Source organism: Danio rerio, chromosome 8 (assembly GCF_052040795.2).
Source record: "Danio rerio strain M-AB ecotype USA chromosome 8, GRCz13ab, whole genome shotgun sequence".
NCBI classification, from domain to species: domain Eukaryota; kingdom Metazoa; phylum Chordata; class Actinopteri; order Cypriniformes; family Danionidae; genus Danio; species Danio rerio.
Genome location: NC_141028.1, coordinates 21,289,793 through 21,303,551, shown reverse-complemented (window position 1 = coordinate 21,303,551; position 13,759 = coordinate 21,289,793). Strand labels below are relative to the sequence as shown.

The 13,759-nt window shown below is 34.0% G+C and overlaps 1 protein-coding gene and 1 long non-coding RNA gene across 8 annotated transcripts in view; one reads left to right on the top strand and one right to left on the bottom strand.

The window, feature by feature from the left end:
- The window catches only part of zgc:92140, a 66,157-nt gene that overhangs the window by 35,569 nt on the left and 16,829 nt on the right, over nucleotides 1-13,759 (top strand).
- On the bottom strand, nucleotides 5,224-7,558 carry LOC141375615 (uncharacterized). 2 transcript variants are annotated; one of them, XR_015497797.1, is made up of 6 exons: nucleotides 7,319-7,558; nucleotides 7,137-7,215; nucleotides 6,747-6,825; nucleotides 6,521-6,590; nucleotides 5,868-6,042; nucleotides 5,224-5,774 (listed from the first exon to the last, which is right to left on the bottom strand). It is a non-coding gene; the product is annotated as an uncharacterized LOC141375615 (long non-coding RNA). The 2 variants fall into 2 exon arrangements; XR_015497796.1 differs by lacking the exons at nucleotides 5,224-5,774; nucleotides 5,868-6,042; nucleotides 7,137-7,215; nucleotides 7,319-7,558 and having other exon boundaries at nucleotides 6,520-6,590; nucleotides 6,747-6,853.

The following is a 13,759-nucleotide window of genomic DNA, read 5'->3' as shown; positions in this document are numbered from 1 at the left end:
CTGGTCTACATCTCTTTTCACTGCGTGTGATCTTTAGGCTCATGTGGCGATCTGATAATCTAAGCAAACTGTTACGCGCGACAACAGATTGATGAGTATTATATTCACCAGAGCACAGTGACCTGGTTTGCTGTGGATTATGTCTCTTCTTCTCGCTCTTTTTCGCTGGTTCTGCTGCCAGCCTGATGTCCTTCTTTCCGATGCCCTTCCCGGCTGTCAGTCAAACGGCTCTATCAATAGAACAGAGAAACAGCCCGGATCCCTCGCTTTTTCTCTCAACTCTCTGATTTGTTTAGTGCCAACAGACTGTTTATCAGGCAGATAGTGTAGGTTTGTGTGCGAAATCATGATTTCCCTGAGATGCAGAAAATACTTTGATATATTTAATACTATTTAGATTGGTGCATGAAGTGGTTTTGGTGGTTTATGAGGACACATTTGTATAATAACATGGGTATTACAAATTTGAATTGGTTCATAAGGACATTAGATTTATGTCCTCATAAACCACATGTCCTCATAAACCACATGCCCTTTTAACTTAAAACACTTAACAGGGTGTTTTAAAAACAGAACAGCCTTAAAAATTAAGATGCCAAAATAATTGTTTGTTGAGAACCAACATCTGAAAGGCTATTGAGATATTGATAGTACTTCTGGAGTTATAGGCTTCCAAACAAGATGTATTCCCCCCCACCCCCCAATCTCATCAATGCTATGTAAAGCAATATATGATTAATCCCCAAATATACAGTCAAGACAATGGACATGTCTGAATGACATGGTTATGAGCTAGTTATTACAATTTTGATTTGGTTTATAAGGACATATGTCCTAGTAATTTTAAGTTCTTAAAATTCCTACTTAACAGGGTGCTTTACTATTCAAAATTGGGTTTAATAATTGGCATTTAATAAGTGGCTTGTTAAAAACCGCCAAAACTAACAGTATTGTTTTTTTTTTTTTTGGTGTTTTCTGCCAGTAAATATAATGGGGTGTTCCAACTACTAGTCATAACTTTTTGATTTTGTGGCTAATTCATATGAATTTGTACAATTTAGTACGATTTGCTTATCCCCAATGACGATTGGGTTTAGAGGTAGGGTTTGGTGGCATGCTTCCTTTGAAAAATTGTTACATTTTTGTACGAATGAACTGATTTGGCCACTAAACTGACAAAATGTAAAATAGTTATGTTTTCTCGTAAAAAATCAGACTTGGTGTTCAGATTGATGCTGATTTGGACCAACAAAGTGACTGGAAGATGTTTGATTTTCCAACATTGCCAACAGACAGTTTTATTTTCTTCATATTAGAGGCAGGTATTGATCAATGTTGGTGTGTTTAGGTTATATGTTTCGCTTAGCTTAGTTTTGTGGCTTCAGGTTATTGAATTATTCTGTTTATAGTCCTTTATTTAAAGAATCAACTTGTCACTTGTTCGTTGAATCTAAACAGATTCGACTTGTGAGTCATTTTTTAAAAACGAATCACTGTTTTAATGTAATTTTTCCTGTATCGTAGTTAATTGAATTTATTCTCATTCCTCTCTTTTTCTTGATTGACTTGATTAGTGCCAACAGACTGTTTACTAGTCAAACTCTGTCAGTGTACAGGCTGAGTGTATGTGTGTTTGTGTGTCCTTGTCTGTGATTCAGAGCTTAGTCAATCCCAGAAACACACACACACACACACACACACACGCACACACGCACACACACACACACACACACGGTCTCCGCACAATGACAGGAAAGGCCGAGCTGCCCTAAAACAAACACGAGGGGCAGCAGGCGGAGAATATGCTGTCTGGTTACATGTGATCTGTATGTGTGTGTTTGTATGTCTGTGTTTGCTGACTGTCTATATAATGGGGCATTCACACTTATGGAGATTTGCATTGACAAAATGACTGGAAGATATTATATTTTTCAACGAGAGCTGATCAGATCTGTCGTTTCAAAAAGGATTAACATTAAAAAACAAAAACCTGTGTTAAATTAAGCTACATTTGCAAAGACAATATTGGTCATTTTCTGTAGGTTTAATCTCAATAAAATAAAATAAAATCAGTAAGTAAAAATAAATAGAATTTTGAAATAAATGGAGATCACACACAGTTTTATTTAAAAAATAAACTATTTTGCAAAACCCTACATTTGCTTTTCCGTGCACCACAAGAGCACAATGCAATAGATATATTATTTTGCATTTAGTTCATTTTACAGTCTTTTTATTGAAAAATAAATAAACAGTACAGGCAGCAAAACTCATTCAATCTCAAATCTGTCAAATTTAAGATTTCACGAATGGACCCTGGATCAATGTTGAACATCATAATGAGTGATTAAATTGTTTAATCTGTATAACTTCATGTCTTTCGTTCATTCAGGGTTTACAGTTCTGTACACACACTGTTAACAATTTTTGCAAATTACACAGTATTTAACTGTAATATGAACTGTATTTTACTAGGACAGTTATGCAGTATGTTACTTTATTATAAAGCTGCATAGTGAAAATTACAGTAAAATACACATACAATTCTGTAAATACAAATACAGCAGGATAAATAGTGCTGTAAATGTAAATACAGTCATTTTTTCAGTAATTTGAGTTACTTAAATACAGTATCTGTAATTGATTTACAGTAAATTACTGGTGAACTGCTGCCAGTAAGTTACTGTAAATTCTAATGAAATTGTTAACAGTGCATACACACATATTTTGAATTAAACCCATGATGTAAAAGCTCTGTACCAGCAGTGATTTGTTTTCTTCCTGCATCAAAAAAAAATGATGCATGGAGAACTGCCAGATATTCCCATCATTGATTCACGTGTCGATATGATGCATAATGCATTTCAGCAATGCTGCAATGAAACTTTCCACTCAGGTTCATTTTTATTGACGAGAAAAAAACGATTCATGTCAATTTGTAGACCTACAATATATATTAGCTATTAACTGAGAACAGATTTTCAAAAGATATGGCTACTTGCACAAGTTGCAATATCAGGCTTAATAAAACAGCACTGCATGATAATACAGACACTTGTCGACCTTCAGAGATAAAAACCGCTGTTTGAATCCACGCATGTGTGTGCGTGTGTGTGCATGTGGCTGAATACATACACACAGCAATTTCTCAAAGTCACCAGGTGACCGTGTCCACAAACCCAATGTTTAGCTAATGTTTTTAACAGCAACGGCGTATAGCAGAGCAACAGATCATCTCAATGACACTCTGTCGTCTGAGGTTTAGACGTATGACTTGAAGTTTAACGACTGATCTTTAACCAGAGGCGTGTTTTGCTCGTGTGTCTAAAGGTAGAGCAAAACGTGCCTTGTGTTTTGTTTTTATTACATACAGTCGGAATTATTAGCCCTCCTGAATTATTAGCCCCCCTGTATATTTTTGCCCCAATTTCTGTTTAACGGAGAGTTTTTGTTTCAAGACATTTCTAAACATAATAGTTTTAATGACTGATTTCTTGACAGTTTATAATATTTTATTTTTGAGGATAATCGTATTCAGTTTAAGTGCAATTTAAAACCAGCAAACATTTTTTGTTTTTGCTGTGTTTTCCAACTGCGTACACAAAATCTTTTCTTGTGACATGATTTCTGAAATATCTCACTCAAAATGCAAAACTACACCACAAATCTCCAAAACCAATAGCTGTTTCTCAGCCTTGAACTCAGTTTTCAATCACATAAAAAAATTTTCCAAACACTACACACAATGCTCTAGTTAAAACACACGAATCTAACAGGAAACTACTTGCTTTCCTTTTCCAAGCACAATCAAAATGCTACACCGGTCACGCGCACACTCCTCAAATCAATGACTGTAAAAAAATATGGACGACGTGACATCGCCTTTTCCCATAAAACGCTTTGAAGGCAAAATGCCTCATGACTGGCACAAACTGTCACAAAAAACTGCTGAAATTGGAGCCTGGGCATGTGCAGAAAAGACTACCTGATTGAGCCAGAGGCGGAGCCGCTGAATCAAGCTTCCAACCAAGCGCTTGTACGTCAAATCAACCACGCCCCCCTGAAGTTCTCATTTGACCGTCCGTATCTGCACTATAACAAAGACTCGTAAATATAAAGATAAGCACTTGCATTTAAAAACACATAATAATATATGATTTATTTAAATAACTGTGTGATGTAAGCTGTTATAATTTAATAAAAACAATATATGTTGGACTGCAGAAATAAAAGATCTTTCATACACTCTAGCCTAAGTTAGACTTCACTGACTGGGTAGGTGCAAGGAATATTGTCAAACTGCCATGTGTGTATAGACTATCCTGTCGCAAAACGCAGCGAAAGTCCTACATGACAGTAATAGTTTGAATAAGGTCTTTACATGTCTGTACTGCACTTCAATAATGAGACTAAAATCGGCATACTCCACATGTCTTAATTTGATTTTTCTTTAGTTCGATTATGACCTTCATTAGATTAAATTAATCAAAAACCTCTGTTTACATGGTAGACTCTTAATCAGAGTATTGTCTTAATCATATTAAAATCGGATTATTGGTGTCCATGTAAACGTACTCATTGGTGTTTACAGTGTACCTATTACACCTTTCAACAAATTACTGTCACCGTAGATAATTTTATTGAACAGTACATATAAGCCTATGAAAGAGAAAAGAGCTTTAAATTGTAAACAACAGTGTTGACATGATCTATCCAAAAGTGTTAAATTCTGAAAGAAGGGTTTGCCAGTGCTTATTTTGAAAGAAATATGAGGCATTTTGCAATTTGTGTGTACAGTTTTGGGAATTGTGATTTTTAAAAAAAGTGGCTCTGTTTTGAAAACTTGTGTTAGCAGTTGTCTAATAGATGTCTAATAGACGTATAAACATAGTCGTCTTTGCTAAAACAAGGTTAAACTTGGGCTGTCAGTGAAAATCTAATAGACATCTAAGAATAGGCCAAAACTACACTGTTAAAAATTGTCCCGTTAAAAAACAGTAAGTTACTGGCAGCACAGTTGCCAGCAAGTTACTGTTAAATTAACAGCATCTAGCTGTAGTTGAAATTTACAGGTTGTTACTGTTTTTAAAAAATACAGCATAAAGCTGTTATTTTCTACATTAACAGTAATTAACTGTTAAAATTAACGGTTAATTAATGTTTATTTGAATTTTTAACTGTAAACTACAAATATGTTATCCTGAGAAATGAACTGCTAAGAAAACGGGTATATATAAATTTTTTATTTGTTATAAAAACACAGTTTAATACAATGCACACATATAGCCTTATTGGAAACATAAAAAAATGCAGTGTAACTTCAACTTTTATTACATCTTATTACACTTATATATTTCAAAATTAGTGGCTATGGAAAACCAAGTAGAATTACTACAACAATTACTACTCTGAAAACTTCTGAGTCAATTACAGAATTAGTCATTAAGAAATAAAAAACAATGCAATGAACAGTTTAGGTATTAAAAAACAAACACCTGAAAAAATTATGCGACTAACACAATAAAATGAGTGCCATTAGTGACGAGGATGTGTAAGATGTGTGTGTGTGTGTGTGTGTGTGTGTGTGTGTGTGTGTGTGTGTGTGTGTGTGTGTGTGTGTGTGGTGTCACTTATATGACATCCTACTCAAAGTCCATTAGCATCTTTAAGTAAACTGGCAACCTTAGTGTTGACTGAATTCTTTTTGTGGGTGACCTTCCCCGATAGGATGTGTCCACTCTTGGAGCCTTGTTCAGGGTTTACCCATGAAGCTCCTGAAAAAAAGCATACATTCATAATTAGTGTGGGTTAAAGTTTAAATAATAATAATATGAAGATAAATAAATATATGAATCTAAGCGTCTAACCTCTGAATTAATTCCAATGTGCATGCAGCCTCAGCTTGGTTCTCCACATTGAAAATGTAGTAAGTTGAAAACACAGCAGCTATACCAGACAGAAAACTAGGCTGGATGCTCTCTCAGATTATTTGCCCCTCAAAACTAATCATCCATTTATGAATGTAGCTTCCGGGTTTTTCTCCTAAAACGTTTAAAAGAAAAAAAAAACAATGTCAGCAGTCACATGAAATCATATTTTCTACTGCCTAGTTGAACATATATGTGAGGGAAGCTGACATAATTTTACTTAGTCTCAAAGGCCTGTTCTTTTAACACAATAAATGTATTTGAAAATGTTGATTGTGGACCCACCTGGACAGCCACTGAAATCAACATGTATGTACAGTGTATTGTGAAATTGTCACTGCAATGTTTGTGATTTATTTAACTTAATATTTATGATCAACATAGCTGATGTGTTAAAAAACTAAAATTGAATTATATAGTAAATTTAATAAAATGTTTTCCAAAGGTGAATGAAAGCTTGGGGAAAGTATGGCAGAACATTTAATTTATGTATTTGTGTATTTTGTTTTGTTTAAAAGAATTTACCATGTTTGCTAAAATACAGAGAAAACACCCTTGGTTGCTTAAGTAATAAAATACAGTTCTAAACATACCAAAAAGTATCAGTCAAGGAATTGCAGGTAGTTCAAGGGTCTTTTCTACATCAGGTACAGTAGAAGATGCCTAAGACAAGAATTACAATGATGTGGAAAGAGACAAAATTAACAACCATAATGTATGCGTAACATTTTTTAATTGTTTTTTTAGTTATTAGGACAATAATGCCATATAGACAATAATAATTAACTTTACCATGTTATCATGTTTCATTAAACTCACCTTGTAATCAGTAATCAATATCTGTATCAGAAATCCAGCTCCACTCTATGATGCAGTTAGCATGTTCACAGGTTCAGCGCTGAAATGGACATATAAAACATTTTATCGTGGTGATTAGCCAATTGTACTCGACAAAGTAGCATTACAATACAAACCAACAACAGTAAAATTTGCAAACACAGCATTAGGGAAATAAATGTTTTATCAAAGCCTACATTGAAGCCATATTAGCTAACTATTAAAAGCTAAAGCTAAAATTAGCTATGAGATGACAATCTTTTCATCATGCTACATAAATCAATACTACTTTGTTGCTACATATGTTTAAAAACTGACTTTGTAGAAAAGCTTATAGCTTAAATTATTTTTAATTATCATAGTCTGACTTACCGTGTAATCAGGAAATATCTGTGTCAAAAATCCAGTTCCACTCAATGCAGATACAGTTTGCACATTGACAGATTTAGCACTAAAATAGATGTAAAAAAGTTACAATATCAGCATCCAGTTAGCCTATGTGCAATCACAAATGTGTATTTTGTGTAAAATGAGCAAAATAGAGGTGCACTCACCGAGTAAGTCACAGTAAAAAGAAGCATGAAAATCCACATGTGATGGCTGACGCTTCTGTTCAAAAAATACTGTTGATTGCTGTTTTTTTACATTAGTGTGATAAAAACAGTAAAATAATGTTAAATTTCGTCTATGTCATTTCGAAAACCGTAAAAAAACAGCAACATACTGCTTTTGACAATAACAGGATTATACTGTTAAAATTTTGCCGTAAATTAACAGCAATTTTTAACAGTGTAGACTAGTCCTCAAATAAACAGAAATGAATGACTACACATAGAATGTCTGTCTAATCTGACAATGTGACGACTAGTCTAATTTTGGGCTATTTTTAGATGTCTATTAGATTTTCACTGACAGCCTAAGTTTAGCTTTGTTTTAGCCAAGCTGTCTATGTTTAGATGTCTATTAGACGTCTATTAAACACAAAATTGCTTGCTGGGAAGGCTTAACAAGGTTAATTTGGGCATCTGGGCAAGTTAGGGTAATTAGGCAAGTCATTGTATAACAGTGGTCAAAAAAATGTTGCTTAGGGGGGCTAATAATATTGACCTTAAAAAGGTTTTAAATCAATTAAAAACTCAATTCTAGCTGAAATAAAACAAACAAGACTTTCTCCAGAAGAAAAAAATATTATAAGACATACTGTGAAGAATTTCTTGCTTTGTTAAACATCACTTGGGAAATATTTAACAAAGGAGAGCTAATAATTTTGACTTGAACTGTGTATATCTATTTTCTTTTTCATTCCGTAACTATTCCCAGTTATATTACCATGTAATCTTCCACCTACTATGAGAGAAAAGCGGGAGATTGACAAAGTCTCCTCTGTTGCGCTGGACTGACTGTGTTAACAGACACCCACTTATTGAGGAGCTGCAGGGCAAAGCTTCTCTACGCTGTTTCTAAAAGTAAAGCGGCCCACTCATGTTCCTCAGACACGCCACTCACAGTGTAGAACATCTCAAATTAGGCCGGAAGGTAGAAGTGTGAGGAAGACGGGGTTGTGTTGCTGTCGTGTCATCCCGTTTGTTTCATTTTTTTTTTTTAGCCGAGCGAGCAGCCAGACAGCTAAATTACCTGGCCGTCAGAACAAATCTAGTCACGAATGCATCAAGATGAGAATAAAACATTGGAGGTTTTTGATGATCAGTGTGTGTGCTGTGATATGAAATTGTATATTTTTGTTGTATGTTTGAACAATTTGAAAAATGTTACACATGTTAAAATGATAACAATGAAAAATAAATGAATTAAGATTTTTTTTACTTACTTTATTAGAAAATACAACATTGCATTGATTACAATACAAATTTTTGTTTTGTTTGCATTTTAGACCATCAATTTCTAGCTACCAAAATGTTTGTAAATACATGTACAAAACATCCTTAGGACATATAAAAGAATAGAAAAGAATAATAATTCTAAAAAAATATAAATAAATAAATAATTAATAATAAATAAATAAATTTTTTTTTGCTAAAAAAAATTATAAATCAAAAATAATAATCATGAAAATGAATTAAGTGAGAAAGGGAGAAAAAGTGGCCTTGTTTACCGTTACTTTACGGAGTTCAGTATGTGAATTTTGATGATTTTAAAACCTCAACTTAAATTGAATTACATAATGCCACTTGTTTTGTTGTTCCTTTTAAAACAAAACTTAAAAATCTATTATTTTCCTTATTAATTTCCATAGCTCGAGAATCCAAAAAGGTCAACATATTGATTTTATGGCAGCTGTCTTAATATTAAGATATGATTAAATTCCCTCTTGTTATGGTTATGAAATAGTTTGCCCACAAGCAGGAAGTGTTCATGGGCCAGTGACATTGCCACATTGAATGGTGTATAGAAAAGTGTCCCAAATACCTGTAGCTATATACTGTATATCAGGGGCACCACTGGCCGGGCCCTATGACAACATTTTGAGAGTGTCTTTGGGGGGTAGGGGATTCCCTACCCTACCCTACCCTACCCTAATAGTATCTCTGGGGGCCCCAAAACAGTGTGGGCCCATATAATTGTCCTAGCTTCCCCCCTACCGATGCCCCTGTTGTATATTATTAAAAGTAACGGATTGATTGATTGATTGGTTGATTGATTGGTTGGTTGATTGATTTAATTGATTGATTGATTGATTGATTGATTGATTGATTGATTGATTGATTGATTGATTGATTGATTGATTGATTGATTGATTGATTGATTGATTGATTGCTTTCGTCTGAAATTTGCCATGCTTTTGTGTTTTATGAAACACAATTTTCTGGTTAAATTAGCTATTGAAGGATAGAGTAGTTAATAATGATACTAAACCAAACGACAACTCATCGACTCTGTGAGCAATTCATTTTTTTTTTCATTTAATGAAGAACCAAATAATCAATATGTACATTATGTTGTCTGTTTCAAATCAAATGTACTAAAGTATTGTAAATACTTGTAAAATTAAATATTGTGAAAATAAATGTGGTTAGATGTGGGTGAAATAATAGTCCATTTACATTCATCTTAATGGATATATTTATGTAAAAATACAACAGCATACTTATTATGACCTATACTTATTAAAATGTATAATAATAACTGATCATATGAAATGTATATTTTAAATGATTATATTTCTTTTGGGCGTAGTCCCCTTATTAATCAGGGGTCGCCACAGCGGAATGAAACGCTAACTTATCCAGCATATGTTTTATGCAGCAGATGCCCTTCCAGCTGCAACCCAGTACAGAGAAACATCCATGTATTCACATACACACTCGTACACTACGGACAATTTAGCCTACCCAATTCACCTGTACTGCATGTCTTTGGACTGTGGGGGAAACCGGAGCACCCGGAGGAAACCCATGCGAATGCAGGGAGAACATGCAAACTCCACACAGAAACGCCAACTGACCCAGCCGAGGCTCAAATCAGTGTTCTTCTTGCTGTGAGGCGACAGTACTACCTACTGCGCCACCTACATTGCATTACATCACAACTTTATTAAATGCTTGACCCCTTCCCCCCTTTTTTGTCTGTCATAAGCATATGTTTTTTGTTTTGTTTTTTGTTTATGCAAAAAAGTGAATCTGCAGTATTTAATTTGTAATGATACATTTTAGTGAGACCAGGAATAAATAACTAAATGAATTTTATTGTTTCAAATTGGCAGTTAACTCACTCAGTTGAACTGGCCAGCTCTGTCTCCGGGGCTTTGAAGACAAATCAGATGCTGTAAAAATATCCTTGCCTTGGTGCTGTCATACTTATGAGTCATGACACCCGAAGCTGGCACAAAACTGCCTACCATCATTACCTTTAGGAAATATAACAGCCTAATAAAAGCCACATAAAAATAAAACTCAATATTCGCAATGTTGTTTCTTTTCATGAATATGATAAAATGGAATATATATCATATCAGATATTCCATATTAGATCAGTATTGCCACATTTCGTATTCGCCTTATTATGTCAGATTTTCAATTTCTGTATATTGAGAAGGCAAGCATGCATCTCTACATCAGGTCCTAAAGGTCGACATCAAGCTGTTATCACTAATTAGCCAATCACAATATCCGTACATAAGAGAAGCTCTCATCTTACTGCCAAAAATAGCCTGTCTGGTACATATTAAACTGACAAAATGTCACTCTCTCTCACAGCAAACAACCCCAGAGTTCTCCATCAGTTTGTGATTCTTTCTCTCTCTGAAAAGATAGATTTGTAAAAGCTTCTCTGATCTTTTGTTTTAGTAATGGTGTCATGCAAATGTGTGTCTGTGTGTTCATTCAAAACTGATTGAAAGCTGATTCATTCATTTATAAGCCAAGTGATATCTTTGAGTGAGTCATTGAATCATTTATTACACTGTATTGTTGAAAAATGGATTCAGTGATAAAGTTGTCTTTGAGTGAGTCATTGAATCGTTTGTTGAACAGATTCATTAAAAAAACTGATTCATTCAGTGGTGAAACAAGCAAACTGTTTGATTGATTCATTGAGTACATTTTTTAACACATTAATTCAAAAAAGCAGATTCATCCAATATTAAAATTTACAAGTTATTGATATAATTTTTAAGTTACTTAAAATTACTTTAACTTATTACTCACTTATGATCTAATTATAGGTTATTGATACTTGAAATGCAGATTTGATCTATTACATTTTTCGGCCAGTAGCTGGCGCCAATTAACTGTTATTGTTGTCTATTTAATCATTTGTTAAAGAGATTCATTTAAAAATGCCGAGTGAAGTTCTTGAATGAATCAGTTTGTTCAACATCTTTGTCCAAAAAGCTGATTCATCCATTCATTCATCCTGATTCATTTATTAGACCAGTTTGTTAAAAAAATGAATTCAATTATGAAAAAAGTTGTCTTTGAGTGAGTCATCTTGAATCATGTGTAAAAGAGATTCCTTTAAAAATCTTGATTTATCCTGTAATGCATTAAAGTGAAGTTCTTGAATCAATTTGATCAGCATCTTTGTGCAAAAAAAATTAACTGATGGAATGAGTCAATAAATCATTGTTCAATACATTCATTTAAAAAATAGATTCATCCAGCGATGAAACATGTCAAGAGCTACTTTACAGTGACAAAACAAGCATAATCTTAGAGTGAGTCATTGAATCATGAATGGCAAAACAAGCAAAGTGATTGAGTGAGTCATTAAGTACACATTTCAACACATTCATTTAAAAAAAGATGATTCAGTGTTTATAGTTACAAGTTGTTGATATAATTAAAATTTATTTAAAATTACTTTACTTATTACTCATAAGTTATTGACGCTTCAAATGAATATTGAATCCATTCTGTTCTGTTCCATTAAGTAACTGTAATTGTGATTGAATCATTTGTTAAAGTGATACATTTAAAAATCCTGATTCATCCAGTAATGAAACAAGTGAAGTTTTTGAATGAATCGGTTTGTTCAACATATCTGTCCAAAAAAGATGATTCACCACATAAAGAAACAAGTGTAATCTATTATTGAGTCGCTGAATCAGTCTTTTGGCAGATTTGCTCAAAAAGCTGATTCAATCACTGATGAAATAAGTGAGTCAATAAAACATTTGTTCAATGTTTGTTTCAAAAATATATTCATTCAGTGATGAAACAGTTAAGAGCAAATTCACAGTGACAAAACAAGCAACATCTTTGAGTGAGTCATTGAATCATTCGTTCCACTAAGTTGTACAGAAACCTAATTCAACCCCTGATGAAACGAATGACTTCTTTATACGCGAGTCATTGAATCAATTTGTTTAACATATTTGTTTAAAAAAGCTGACTCACCACATAAAAAAGTGCAATCTATGAGTGAGTCATTGAATCATTCTTTTGGCAGATTTGCTCAAAAAGCTGATTCATTCACTGATAAACACAAGTGAGTCAATAAAACATTTGTTCAATACATTCATATAAAAAATATATTAATTCAGTGATGAAACATGTTAAAGCTTAATCATAGTGACAAAACAAGCAACATCTTTAAGTGAGTCATTGAATCATTTGTTCCAGAGATTTGTACAGAAAGCTAATTCAACCACTGATAAAACAAATGACTACTTTATACATGAGTCATTGAATCATTCACTCTGTGGATTCGTTCAAAAATGGATTCCTCCAGTTAAGTTGCAAGTGAAGTCTTCAAATGAATCATTTATTTGCCAGATTAAAAAAAAAGAAAATTATACAGTGATCAAATAGAACTAGTAGTCCTGTCAATGTGTAGTTGGTTGGAGGATGTTGATCTATTATCTCATATTTTTATACGAAATGCAAAGGTATTTTAAAGAACATGGTAATGTGTCCTTAGTTTAATGACACTGAACGACTCCAAAGTCCTCCGATTGTCTGAGATGAATGATTGTCTCTCTCTAAAAATGTGGAATTAGGAAAATGTTCCTCAGGTCTCCTTTTTTAGTAATGCTATCACTATAGATGCGAACGTGTGTGCGTGTGTGTGCGTGTATGAATGTATGTGCATTTATGTCTCTGGCTCTGAGAATCCAGGAGGCCTGTTTTGTGTAACCCACCTTAGCCGAATCAATTTAAGTTTGCTTTTAATTTGTGTGTGATGTTTCTCTCTGGTTTCGGCTTTGTGTGTGTGCGCGCGCGCGAGTGTTTGTCAGCATGTTGGAGCGTGGTCTTTTGTGCAAAGACATGTTTACATTCCTCAAGCTGTGAAAGACTGGCGGTGTTGCTCCCTCTCTTTTTCCTCTCTCCTTTTATATTTCTCTCTCCTTTCTCGCTTTTTGTGCTTGTGTGGATGGGCTGCACTGAGTCACATTCACAGGCTGCCCACTCCAGCTGTCATGATGGTAACTGACAGGGAGTTCACAGTGAGAAAAGAAGAGAAAGACGGATAGAGGCGAAGATAAACAGAGATTGAGTGGGCTGCGATTGCTTCACGCTGATTTGTAGACAAGAGTA